The 14,544-nt window shown below is 35.6% G+C and overlaps 1 protein-coding gene across 1 annotated transcript in view; it reads right to left on the bottom strand.

The window, feature by feature from the left end:
* RASA3 (RAS p21 protein activator 3) overlaps window positions 1-14,544 on the bottom strand; it is a 133,506-nt gene that overhangs the window by 50,565 nt on the left and 68,397 nt on the right. The window lies entirely within an intron of this gene.

The following is a 14,544-nucleotide window of genomic DNA, read 5'->3' as shown; positions in this document are numbered from 1 at the left end:
ATTCCAGTCTTTCCCACCTCCTCTGGAAATACCAGTTTGGAGAACAATATTCTCAAATTTCTTGTGAATCAAGAAAGTCTAGTTCTCCCTCTTTCATCCAATTTCTCAGGCTCTTCTGACCATCTCAGCATTTAAACACAGACTTTACATAGCTCAATTAATTTTTTAGGTTAGGACTTCCAAAAGTCTCTCAGTCACAGTTTCATTAGTTAAAAATCTTCATTACCAACAAGCATGAAACTAAACAAAACAGGTGACTGAACACTGCCAGTGTGAAGGTGCAAGTGGCTCTGATATCCATAGTAGTTCAAACTCATAGCAATTTCCTTCTGCCCTTTCCACAACTTATAGGAACCGGTAATCCTCAAGTTACAAATGTAATGGAGCATGTCAATTACATTTGTAACCCAAGGATTTGTAGGAGTGAATCACATAACTTGAACATGATCACTCCCTGCTTTTGTCCAAGCATTCACTAATCAAATGTGTGGGTCGTTAAGTGCACATGAGGTATCTCAAGGTAGTGAAGGCCAGGGGGGAGCTAGCGGAGGGGCATCACTGCATTCAGCCACCAAACGCCTCCCCCCACCCTTGAGAGACCTTATTTTCTTTTTTCCACCCCTTTGGGTTCCAAGCTGCTTTGGCCTTGCCTTCCCACCCCATCATCAACCACTAATTTACCTTTGGTGCCACATTTGAGAGCCCCACACTTCCCAAACTCACATCTTATGTGGCCTTGGGTGCCGGAGTCCTTGTCTAGCCAGGCAGAGAAGCGCCAAACTGGTCTCTCCCCTTCCCTGCTGAGTGTAGCCCTGCTCAGCCACTTGCTGAAGTGCTGAACCTGCCTGGGTTTCACAAATTGTGCCACCGAGGAGCTGGAGAAGATGCCTGCAATCACCCCACTCCCCTCACTTGCCAAAAGCACTCCTCCAAATTGTAAGCGGGGTCCTAAACAATCCTACTCTCCAGCTCAGTCGTGTTTCACTGCCATCGCGGAGCTGGAGAGCTTGGTGTACCACCCATCTCCCTTTGCTGGCCAAAAGCATTCCTTTGCTAAATTGCAAGAGGGGCTCCTAAACAAACCTGCTTTCCAGCTGTGTTGCATTTCTCTGCCGCCACGGAGATGGAGAGCTTGGTACTCCACCACCCAGCTCCCCTTGCTTTGTTGCACTTGCTCCTGTTTGGACATGAACGGAAAGAAACCACCCAGAGGAAGCTAGCTGCCCAGTCTAGCTTCTAGATCAGAAGGAATGAGGCTTGGCTGGCCCAATTCTTTGTCTCCTCCCTATGGCCTTGCTGCAAGAGCTCCTAAATGGAGTTTTTGCACAGGTGCAGAGAGCAGCAATGCCTTGCAGCTTTATTCCCAGCCCCTCCCTGTAATCTGGAACCAGAGGCAGCCCAGGGAGGGTGGGACGCTGACCTCAAATGTATGGGTGAAGCTGCTCTTTGTGCTTCGTTGCCTTGTGACTATTAGGCAAGCAAATACCAGGTAATCCTGGTTCCTCTCCAAGCAAGAATGGAACAGGGAATACCTTCCTTTGCCTGACCGCTGCTCTTGGCCATGCCACTTAAATAATGGAGCCATCCTTCCTGACAACCAAGCACTTGAAAAGACCATTGTTATGTCTGAAAGCTTCACTGGCTCATTGGAACGATTAACTGATTAATCTTACAGCATCGAATCAAAGTGCTCATACCAGGCATTTTAATCAGGGACTGGAGCTTTTATCTGGGAAATAGTATTAAAGCCCATGACAAATTATAGTAGCCCAAACAACTCTGTCCCCACTTTGGGACAGATTAAAAAGCTTTCCCAGAAGATAAACCTTGGCTTTCTGAAAGTCTACAGAAGTTAGCTCCTAAACAAACCTACTTTCCAGCTCCATCACATTTTTCCTTGCAGCTTAAAATGCTCTTCTTTTGCTGGAGGAATGGAAAAGCCATGTTGCAAACAGAAGAAACGTGCAGAGAAACCAAAAAAAGTTTGTGGAACGGAAAAAAAAAGTCAGACCTTCCAACTGCATACAAAAAACAATAAGATCTTGCGAAGTTGGAAGGTCTGACTGAACTTTTTTTCAATCAATCAGGAAAGGGGAGAGGCCAGCCAGGCATGTCTCCACCTGGCTGGGCAAGGATTCTGCCTGGCTGGGCAACAGCTCCGGCACCCAAGAGAATGGGGCAAGCGTGGGCAGAGCAAAATTCTCAGGCACAGCACCAAAGTAACATATTGCAGCATCTCTGCGGTCAGTTTGTAAGTGCGAACAATCGCCATGATGTTGCAACATATGTAAATTTGGGACCTGGTCGTAAGTACTTTTGCCAGGGATGTCATAACTTTCAACATTCGCTAAGTGAATGTTCATAACTTGAGGACTACCTGTAATTGTCTTGTGCTAGGGGACCTTGAAACTGAGTGGTTGTTGACTGTTTATGTAAGTGAAAACTATGATCTGAGAATCACCGGATATTAGCTTACAAGCCATGATTTATGCCTTTTTCCCATTCAGGAAATAATAATCCTCTATTGTAGCTATTTTATTATCTGAAGCAATATTTGAAGGACACATCCATTATGCTTGAAAAACATGAAGAAATTGTGTCCCTGAAATTTGCATTTGCTGGACAAGTGTTCCTTCACATATGCTTTGAGACAGATACAGGAATGCCTTTCAAATAATCATTGACAAGAAGCAATTCATCCCTAATGGCTTCACAGGAACCAATCTTGTGTTATAAATCATGAAGCGTCTCTCAGAATGATGCTTTGAGTTTGTAAAACACCAGCTGGGATACTTAGTAGAGGAAGCAGAGGGGAAAAACCTGTCAGTTATAATGCTGTCTTAAGACAGAGAGTCAATTCATTAGTAGCTGAATTGTTTTATGAGTCGATTGTGAAAGTGCTCCAAGCTTTTCTTTTCTTTTCTTTAAGAAAAAGACCATTCAGAAAATCCTTCCATTCATATTTGTTACTATAAAAACCCAGATTCCATTTTCTCCAGCGAAGACGTGATCAGAATTTTAATGAATGCTAATGTATAAAGAGATGTCAAAAGAATGACTTTTATGTTTTTTAAAAAGCAACGGAAGATCCGGCATTTCTGTTTATATGTAAAATCTCACGTCATACTTAAAACTCTTTTTGCACAAGTTAATAATTCATGAACAAGGAAGTGATGTTTCCAAATATTTAGAATGAAGGGGCAAAAAAAAGGCTACACAGCAGCTTTAGTCAGCCAGTCTTAAAAACAAGGTAATTGTGTAAGTCTAGAAAGTGAACGTGACATATAAAATGTTAACAAATGAAAATACTAGTTGCATAAGTTAGGTTAAAGATTTCCCATTAAATTAAGATAGCAACCTATTATAATACTGGAAACAAGAGGAGATGTAAAACACTGGAATTTTTAGTGTATGGTTAATAGTAAAGAAATACAAAGAGGACAAAGCAATGTTATAAGAAAATCAAATGATTTGACTTTAGTGTCATTTAATGAAAAACAATACACCTTCAATATCTGTTAAATTTGTTAAAATTTGTTTACCGTAGTTAGTTTTCAAGAATAGTAAGAGAGTAAGAACCCATGGAATATTAAACAGAAGGAATTATTAGAGTCTACTTCCCTAATCCCAATTAAAGCAACTACTGGTATATACTTTTAAACAACCAGTGATATTATAGATCATCCTTAGGGAAACTTACTGAATGTATGAAGAGGAAAGAGGACAAGAAAAAGAGGAACACAATAGACAAACTGTATGATCTGAAGGATTATAACTCATCTATGAAGGATAATAAAGCAATCTCCTAAGCATATCCATGAAGGACTATCCATTTCTTGGTGAGTAAAGAGAGATTATGTGAGAATATAAGGTAGCCACATTCCAGAGAATGCACTCACTGAGCAAATGAACAGAAAAAGTAAACAGTGGAGTTTCTAATAATTTTTTCCTTCAAGTGAACTCTACATATTTGGCTATTTTGGGAGCTTGAAAAGAGAATACAAAACAAAATCTTTATGCTGTAAAATAAAAGAACAGGAGTTTGAGTTGAAATCTGCTATATTTGTTCCTATTTTAGAGCAAACAGGAAAATATAAGCTTGTAGAAGTTCTTGAGGAAAAGTCAAGGACTGGCATTTTGGTGGAAGTAATAATTATCAAATTTGCACCAAATGTGATAGCTAGTAATACCTTAGAAAGAAAAAATAAAATGTATATATCTTAAAAAGTTAGAGAAACTGGCTCAAAGTAAGAGATAAAATTTATCAGAAGCAAGTGCAAATTTCCTCACTTAAGAAATGAACAATAAATGTACACATTTAGAATGGGAGATACTTGGTTCATCAATACTTGTGAACAGAGGTGGGTTGCTGCAGGTTTGCTTCATGCGCACTTTGCGCAGAACATAAAAAAATTACTAGGAGAGAAGGAGAAGCCACGTCATGATGTCACAATGTGCGGTCTCAATACTCCGAGACCGCCGTTGACACTTTTGCTGCTGGATGGTCCATTGAGACCTAAACCGTCCCGCAGAGATGGTGATCATGAACACAAAGCCTTGCTGGTCTCAGGGATATCACAAAATCCCTGATAGACCCAAGGGAAGTGCTTCAAGCTGGCGGTAAACAGGCAGCCCCCAGGCTGATGAAATCAGGACGCTCCGGAAGGAAGGAAGTGAAAAGAGAGAGTGAGTCCATCTGTTGAGGTATTTTTTCTATTTTGCTAAAGACTGCCCAAAGAAATGTTTCTTTAAAGCCAAATTAGATCCTTAAGTAAAAGAACTGAGTGGCGAAAATAATCCTATTTGGATTGCTGTAGAAAGTTTTTTTTTCTTTGTAACTATTTTTTGTAGATTGAAGTGCTCGTAACGTTTTTCATCTCTCCTCTTAAAGTGAACAGATTGATTTTTTTTTCTGCTTCTTGTTGCTTTATTTTTTGACTTCTGGATTAAAACCTTCCTTCTTATTTTAACAATTCTTCCTACTACTTGTTATTAAATCACATTAAAAGAAATCTAAAGAACTTTGTTCCCTATAAGCCAGAGATAAATATTAGAAGGTGAAAATTAACTGCCACTTGGAGGTCAGAGGCTGGGGTTTTTGAAACAACGTATCTCTTTTCTTTCCTTATTTGATTTCACTAACTTTGTGGCTGAAGGGTTTGCAACTTGTTTACAGAAACTGATAAAGAACTAAGGGCACGAATTGTTTTCACAGGTGCCTCTGAGAATTATTTTGGCAGGGGAAGGAAAGAAAGGGGGGAACAGAACCTTTCTCCTTTGAAGAGCATAAAAGAACTTGTGTTCAAGTGAATCTAAAATAAAAAATAAAAGAGGCTTGGAAGGCTAGAGTTTTGGAAACATAAATCAATACTTAGATGAAATTCCAAAATATCTTGGCTGGAATTCAAAATCTATTGGAAGGATATGGGAGAATTGAGAAGTTGGAAAGACTAGTCTTCCTCACAGCAAAAGGTGATGGGGTTGGAGCCCCAAAAATTTAAGGGGAGAATGAAGATATAGAAGATAAAGATAAGACAATAAATGAATTTATTAATGGAGCAAATGTGGGTGAAAGTGGAAAGAAGAGAATATGGAAAAGGGAATTTGACGAATTGGAGCTCTACCCCAGATTCCAGGACACAGAAGGAAAAAAATACTAATGATGATAGACATAAGAAGAGAAATTTTTTCAGAATCAAGATTGACAATTAAAGACAAGCTAATTTTAGTAGCAACTGGTGGGCAACAAGATTATCTGAGAGACCCTTCAAGCAACAAAGTGCAGAGAGAAGTCTATAAAAACCTTATAAAGGAGATAAAAAGAAGACTGATACCACAATTGGCAAGAGAGATAAGACTGCTTTGTTATTGGAAAGATACAGGTTGACAATGAAAGTTGATAATAAAAAATTAGTTGATTTTGGTGATTAATAAGTAGGAATTTTGTAACTCTTAGATTCTTTTAGATTGTTATTTAATCTTTACTAGCTAACAATTAATTAACCATAATAATAATAATGAAATGATAATGGATACAGCATGATGATATATATATGTATTGGCAATTTAGTAAAAGAAATTTGGATATAAATTGTAAATTGTGACTTGGGAAAAAGACCTATAAATTTTATTAACAAATTTTCATTTAGATCTTGTTATAAAGGTGTAAGGTTTTTTGGGAGGGGGCTCTGATGAGAGGAGATGGGGCATAAATAGTAAATGATTTTTAGCCAATTATAATAACAACAAGAAAATGTCAATGGACATTGTTCAACAATATATACATGCTATGGTATTGGCAAAAGTAACTTGGATATAAATCCTAAACAGTGAGTTCAAAGTGCGGAGAGAAGTCTATAAAAACCTTATAAAGGAGATAAAAAGAAGACTTACACCACAATTGGCAATAGAAATAAGACTTTTTGTTACTGGAAAGATATTGGTTGATAATGAAAGTTGCTAATAAAAAATCAGTTGATTTTGGTGATTAATAAGTAGGAATTCTGTAACTCTTGAATTGTTTTAGATTGTTATCAAATGTTTATTCGCTAACAATTAATTAACTATAATAACAATAAGGAAATGATAATGGATACAGCTTAATGATATATACATGTATGGTAATCTAGCAAAAGAAATTTGGATATAAATTGCAAATTGTGACTTGGGAAAAAGACCCATAAAATTTTATTAACAAATTTTTATTTAGATATTGTTATAAAGGCGTAAGGTTTTTCTTTTGGGGGGGGTCTGACGAGAGGAGATGGGACATAAATAGTAAATGATTTTTAGCCAATTATAATAATAACAAGGAAATGTTAATGGTCATTGTTTAACAATATATACATACTATCGTATTGGCAAAATTAAGTTGGATATAAATTTTAATCAGTGAGTTGGGGGGGAAAGGGGGGGAAAGGCTTAGAAACTTTATTAATTGACTTTTATTTAAAAGATGCTATAAAGGTGTAATGTTATTGGAGGAATTTTTGAAATTGCTAATGAATGCCATTATGTGGTTGTGTCTTTAAGTATGAATGATTTGAGGTAAAAGCATGTTCAAATAATTGTAGTCAAATGAGAACTGTGTACATTGATAGTAAGATATACCAAGATTTTTGACTTAAAGTGTATAATCTAATATGAACTATAAGTAATAACTGTGGAAGAAATGCACAAAAGTTATCTGTAACCAATCGACACACTTTATACAAGATGTAATGAAGGATGATTCTTTTTTGTTTTTGTTCAATTAAAATAAAATTAAAAATTAAAAACAATTACTAAAAAAGATGCCGGCAACGGCATCAGCAACCGGGGAATTGGTTTGGGGTGTGGCCAGCCTGGGTCACTGCCGGTTCAGGCGACCAAGGCCAAAATATCACTACCGAACTGGTGCGAACTGGTAGCAACCCACCTCTGCTTGTGAAGAATTTTTATCGAATGTTTACTAGATACAGTATATGAGTTAGCAATAGTTGTAAAAAAGGAAAGTTCAGTTTTAGGCAACAGAATAGCTATTTCCAAATCATGGGAAAGCTAAAAGCGGCCTAGTCAGCACTTTTATAATACCAGAAAGATGTTACATAGAAAGTTAATTCTTGTTTTGCATTGCTCAAGAGTGCAAAATGTGGAATAATGGATTTAACTTACAGGAAGTGAATGTCAAAAATGAATTTCCCAACATAAAAATAGTTTGGTAGTAGAATAAATTATCTGGAAGAGTGGCAGGTTCCCTTTACTGAATGTGTTCAAGTAGAAGTGAGACAGACCATCTGTCAAGGATGTTTAATCTGTAATTCAGTCCTGACAAGGAGCTGGATTCAATGGCCTCTCAAATCCTGATTTTTCCTATGCAAATTGCCATTGTCTGTATGTAGTGTATCTTTTTACTAGCATAATGGTATATTTGAGGAAAGACTAATTTTAATTTTTTGTTTGTCTGTTTATAAAATATAAAATGTACTTTTAAGTTCTCTGTCATAATTTAATGAGATACCTATTCATAGTAGAGAGAATAAAAATTTCCCCACACTGGAAGGAGGATAGAATTCCAACAGCATCAGATTGGGAACGTAAACTTGGAGAATATACAGCAATGGTAAAATTAACAGTATATATTCACAACAGAAGTTAAACCAAATTTAAGCAAAAATAGTTCCCACATATACAGTGCATCACAGCAAACACAAACATTTGCAGGCTTGCTTCCCAGGGGCCCCAAATGTTTATAAATCTTGTAAATTAGCAAAAGCACAAACTGGGAAAAGGTAGAAACTAAGTAGTCCTTTTTTTCTTTTTCCTTCATTTTACTCTTCTTTTTTATTTTTTAATTGCCAAATTTACAAATTCATCTCTTTTTTGCAACATGAACAAATATTAAGTAATAATATAGAAGAGACCTTAATACTAAGTAATCCGCTTAAGACAGAAACCTATATTGTTACAAGAAATATTTTGATACAATCTGCAGGGCTTTTTAATGTTGGATTCAAATTTGAATAAACAAGCTAAATAATTTTATGCTCCTTAACATTGACAATATAAATTAAAATTAATTCTGATATAATAGTTCTATCTTTTTTTATCTTCAGTAGTCTTAAGTTATCTAAACATCAGTGTTAATTATATTTAGACAATACTGTAAAAATACTACTTTATTGAAATAATGTTATGTATTTTGTATATTTCAAAATAATATAATAAAAATATGATAATTTTTAAAACTATGTGGAAACATCGCAGAAATCTATGAAGAGTTTTCAGCCATCAGTATACTGATAGCACCCACCTCTGCTACTCCCTACAGGTTGTCTTCAATGTACAATCACATTTGAGCCCAACATTTCTGTTGCTAAGTAAGAATTTTTTAAAGTGAGGTTTGCCCCATTTTATGACTTTTCTTGCTACATTTGTTAAGTGAATCACTGCAAGTTGTTAAATTAGTAACATGGTTGTTAAGTGAATCTGGTTTCCCCACTGACTTGGCTTGTCAGAAGGTTGCAAAAGGTGATCACATGACCCCAGGACACTGCAACCATCATACATGTGAGTCAGTTGTCAAGCATCCAAATGTAAATCACTTGACCATGGGGATGCTGCAATGGTCATAACTGTGAAAAATAGTAATGTCACTTTTTTCAGTGCCATTGTAACTTAGTTCACTAAACTAACTGTTGTAAGTTGAGGACCACCTGTACTTGCTAACTCCAAGGTAGCAATCATTACTCTTCAATATTGCCTAATCTCAGTAAAGGGCTAGATGAGGGCTAAGAAGCTGAAATGAAATGTAGACAAAACAGAATGTTGTTGGTACTGTAAAAGCTAGAGACTAGGGTGAAGTTTGCGCTAGATAGAAGAGTCCTTGACTGGAAAAATCAGGATTGCAAACTGGGAGCATTCCTGGGCCCTCAGCAATCACCACATCGCATTGTTGCAATGAGGAATGTGTTTGTGCAACCACAGTACACGAATGAGTTACCTAGTTTGGTAATGAAATGTCTGCAAGAAAATATTTAAGCTCAGAGAAAACCTAAGACCCCACATTCCCCAAAACTTTGTGTAGGTTTGTAAAGTTGAAAAGGGATTTAAAAAAATAAAATAAAGTCATAAGCATAGGATAAACATGAACATTATATGAGAAGTGCCCTGGCAGTAGATTGGAGCCAGAGATAAGACATAAACAGAGAAGGGAAGCCTAGAAATATAAAACTAGTACATTTTTTGCATTTTCATCTGTATTGCCTTATACAACAGGGTTAATTTTGGAGTGTGTTCATTTTCTATTGCTTCCAATTTCTTTCTTTGTCCTTCATAATGGTTTCCATTTGGAAGACATGTTTCCTTTCCAAGAAAATGTAGACAGATATACCATATCTCTTTTTTAGATAAATCTCCCATCTCCACTAAGGCTCTTTTTCACTGTTAAAGTGATAAGTGCATGGGAATTTCCGGTATCTATTAGTTTGTTCAAGCAACAAGTTAATTATTTAGGCCAAAATGTATGCTATTTTGAGGCAGAGAAAGGAAGAATACATAGACATATGAGTTGCAACTCAGTATTTTGTTTCAACTCATTTCATACTTAATAAAATATGTTTTGTCCCTGAAATTATTCAGTGCTAATCATCCCTTTCTGATAAGGTTTTGTGAAAATTGCTTATATCCATCTCTATATAACACTGCATCCTAAAAAGGTAGCAGCAAATGTGCGAGAATTCAATTGCTCATAGCAACTGTATTTTGGGAGCGCAAGTAACTGCTTAATATGGATTGATACCATTATTCTAACTTAATTCCATATTTTTTATCACAAAGGACCCAGATTCTCCAGCTATTTCTCAGGTAATAGGACACATACCTAGGTTTTGGTAAAGCATGATTGAACCACAAATGCATCTGTTAACTTGCCCAGTACCGAGTGTCATGAATAGATAGAATCTAGCTTTTCTTTAACAGAAAATCTCTTCCCGATAATCCCATTTATACTATACCACAGGTGAATATGAAATTGTATATTTAACATTTATATTTAACAGTCATTAGAAAGATGAATTTGTCCTCCAAATAATTTCTGATTTTCTTGATAGACTAAAGACATCCTTGATAGAATATCTTTTTAATTTACTCTCCCCAAGGAGGCTAACTTTCAATTACCCTTCAATTACATTTTCTGTAATGAATGACAATTATATACTGAATATTAAGAATATTAACTGTATTAATAAATAATTAGGTTAACTGCATTGATTTTTTTTATGAATTCTAATTCTGTAAATGATGTCTCATTTTTCCTACATTCCTTATTTCCTTTAAAAAAAACCCCTCATTTTTACATGTAGAGATTTAACTTCATTGATTTAATATGGAATTTATTATTAAAACTTTTTCATATCCAAGACAGCAAGGTTATTATATTATTTATTTATTTATTGTTTCTATTCTGTTGTGATGTATTGATTCTCCATTATACAGTTACAAGGTGAGATTCAGGAATCTGAAAATTTCTGGGTGTTGGCTAGTGGATTCCAAGCCATGTTTCTCTCTGTTTTTTCTAGGGCTGGGATGTAGGAGAATAACTTGATGTACAGGTTAGAAATTCATCTTAGTAATACATATCCTGGCCTTTTCTGAATGTACATATGCAGGAAAATGGGATATGCTATTGTAGCATTGTTGTACTGCCATCATTTTGCAACATAAAATTCTTCAGTTATTTTCTCTGTCTTTTCCTCATGAACTGCTATATGTATAAAAATATTCCTAAGAAATATTTCATCTAAAGTGATATGAATGAAGAGGGGAATGTTCATTCACACCAGCAAGGACACTGAGTATGCATATATAGAGAAATCCACCCACAAACCCATCTTGCAAGTACATATACCCCAAAACCACAAACCCAACTTGCAAATAAATGTAAAGAAATGCTACACACGTACTGTCAATCATCTAAGGAACATACATGTTGGACTTAAATGAATTAACATAATATACTATAAAAATGGGAAGGAGAAATAGGAAAGATGCAAGAAACAGTGGGAAACCCAAAGAACATTGTTACTTCCATATCACCATTTCTCCTCCCTCGTCTCTAAAAGATTTGTAAACCAGTGCTCCAGACTTCAATACTGTGACAATAGCAATAGCATATAGACTTATATACTGCTTCATAGTGCTTTACAGCCCTCTCTAAGAGGTTTAGAGTCAGCATATTGCCCCTAATAATCTGGGACAATAATTATTCTTCATAGGTTTGTTAGTTCAGTGCAAACAGTTACCATTTAGGGAGGATGGGAAATACCCAAATTTATCAGACCACTACCTTAATACTACTTTGTTGTGCTTCAAAGATCTGAAACAATCAACTTCTATGGGATGTGATTAGCTGGAGCTCAGGAGCCAGGATGGACAGGTTCCTGTCACAATTGACCTGGAAAAATTGATTCATTTGTTGAACCCAGAGAATGAGATGAGAGTACACGAGTACTGTATGTCTCTATGACTGTACTAGTACCAAGGCAGTATGTGGAAATCTTAACCATGCCTGGGTTTGCATAATGGTTAATGCTAGTTAGAGGAACTTGCTCCCAGTGGAAAGGAAAACATCAATGCGTGTAGCATTTCTCTATCTTGTACATAAAGTTAAGGGACTGGAAACAATACATCCACACTGGCCAAAAACAATTTAGTCCAAATACAAAACAGACCTGGCAAAGTACCATATAGAGATAGAGAAATAAATATCTCAGTAACTAGTGAGACATTTGCTCCCCTCTCAAACTGATACATTTTTGGACAGAAAATGAAGCCACACAGTGTTTGTTCTCAGCAGTGGTTGAAAAAAAAAAGCTTGCATCAAAATATCTATGTTGATGAAAATAAAAGACTCTAGAAATCAACCATTGTGTGGCCATTCAACATGTTGCCTATGGTTTATTTTACATGTGTGCCCAGTTTAAGTAAAGCTTTATACACTTTACACCTTACACTTCAAGGCTTCCAAACTTCCCTACTGGGTTTGCTTCCCAGGTTTTTCTTTCTATCTGTTATTTGAACTAGATTTTCACATCCATTCTAGATACCGAGCCATTTCATTCATGATAAAAAAGAAGCGCACAAATACAAAAATGTCAAAAGTAGGAGAAAAAGGAAGGGTGTGTGACATCAACAGCAACTGTGGTTTCTACTAGTTGATATCTTTATAAAATGTCATCTGATCACTGTAACTTAGTTTTCATGAATGTCAGGATTAAGTGATGCCTCCTGAAGAGAATAGAGTCTCTTCTACGCATCCAATGTGTCTACTTAAAGAGGACTATGATCTGCCTGCTAAATTTTCTCACTAGTCTTAAAATGGAGATTAAAACGGAGATATAAGATATAATAACAAAGCAGAAAGATATTGATAACGAAATTACACAATGGCATGTAACGTTAAAAAAAAAACCTTACACAGTATACGCCAATAAATACAACCTTGCCTAATTTTGTGCCCTCCAGACTGGTATAATTCCAAAGGCCAATTTTGGCATCCGAGCCAGCAATGAAGACAATTATAGTCCACCTCAACTTGGAGAACAAGCAGATTGTGAAAGGCAACTCTCAGACACAATGAACTTCTCCTTGGATTATCTTAAGACAGAGCAACACTTAACGGAACACTTTGTAGTTCTTAAAATCATAATGAGGGGGAACACTCCACTGCAATTCTGACCATACTTTAGAACAAACTGTACCATAGCTCTTCTCAGATGATTTTATAGCCTGATTGAGAAATGTAATTCTTATCAGAATTACTGCTGACATCACCAAAACTGCTACAATCTATGCCTTTTATTTAACAGAAGAATAGTAACAGAAGTTTTGGTTCATGTAAGAAAAGCTGATAGCCTGGCTTATTTCCCCATCAGCATTTCCTGATTTTCCAGAGAGAGTCAAGTTATGAGTTTCTAGGAAAGATACTTATCTTCTGATGTTCCTGGGAAATTCAGAACGTATATACAATGTAGATATCTCTAACCAAAAATAACATTATCAGAGATCTCATATGAGTTTACTATTCCAACTTATACTTAAGAAATGAAAAAAAGAACATTTTTTTTTCAAAATCATGTGTCTTTTTTTAAAAATAGTCTATTTTTTATTGACTGCATAGTTTGGTGTCTTGCATTCAAAAACATGAATAACATTAATAGCTTTAAAAAACACCTCCAAACCCAGAAAGAAGGAAAGATCATTCACAGATTTATCCCTGCTAAAATAAGAAAAGCTATCTGAAGTAAAAGTTGTTAATTATTAGATTTGTTGATCACTTATTGAATAGAACAATGCCTTTTCCTAAACTAAGCAATGAGTTTGCTTTTTAGAACTTCCATTAAAGAATTACACCCATTTTGTCACACTTAGATTGTTGGTGATTACACTTCAAATCCATATTGTTCAAATTCAGTTTTCAGAATAAAGGAAGAGGTTTTTTAAAAAAAGAGTATAGGAAAAGGAAACAGAAGTACTTCTATCCTCTTTTAGTTCTCTCTTCCTTCACTGCCCAAATGGATTACCCAATAGCCCTAAAGAAAGGCTGTGGCAAAAAAAAATTAAAAATCTTCCTTTATTTGTTTCCTAAGTTGGTAGCATATGGCAATTATTATGCTATGTAATACCACTATGCTGTTTATGCTGCAGAACAGATTATGTGCTGGTTAACATGCCAATTAAAGGATGTAATTCTGCTGCAGCTTGTAAAATGTAGGCTTCATCCAAAGCAAGTTTACTTTTTTAAAAAAATATTAACTGAAAAGACATATTCCTATTATATATATAATGTGATTTATGTAGACCTGGGATCCCCAAAAAATATTTCTGGCTACTCATTCAAGTGGATATTTTCCACTCACTCCATCAGATTAATAGTTTTTGAACCATTCAAAAAGATGGTTTCTCATATTCATGAAAAAACTAGTTGACAATCCTGCTTGAATTTTGAAACTGTACTTTTGCCAAATTATTTGAAAGGTATATTCCTTTGGTATATATTAGGATACA

This window comes from Thamnophis elegans, chromosome 11 (assembly GCF_009769535.1).
Source record: "Thamnophis elegans isolate rThaEle1 chromosome 11, rThaEle1.pri, whole genome shotgun sequence".
In the NCBI taxonomy this organism is placed as follows: Eukaryota; Metazoa; Chordata; class Lepidosauria; order Squamata; family Colubridae; genus Thamnophis; species Thamnophis elegans.
This window is presented reverse-complemented; position numbering and strand designations above follow the sequence as displayed.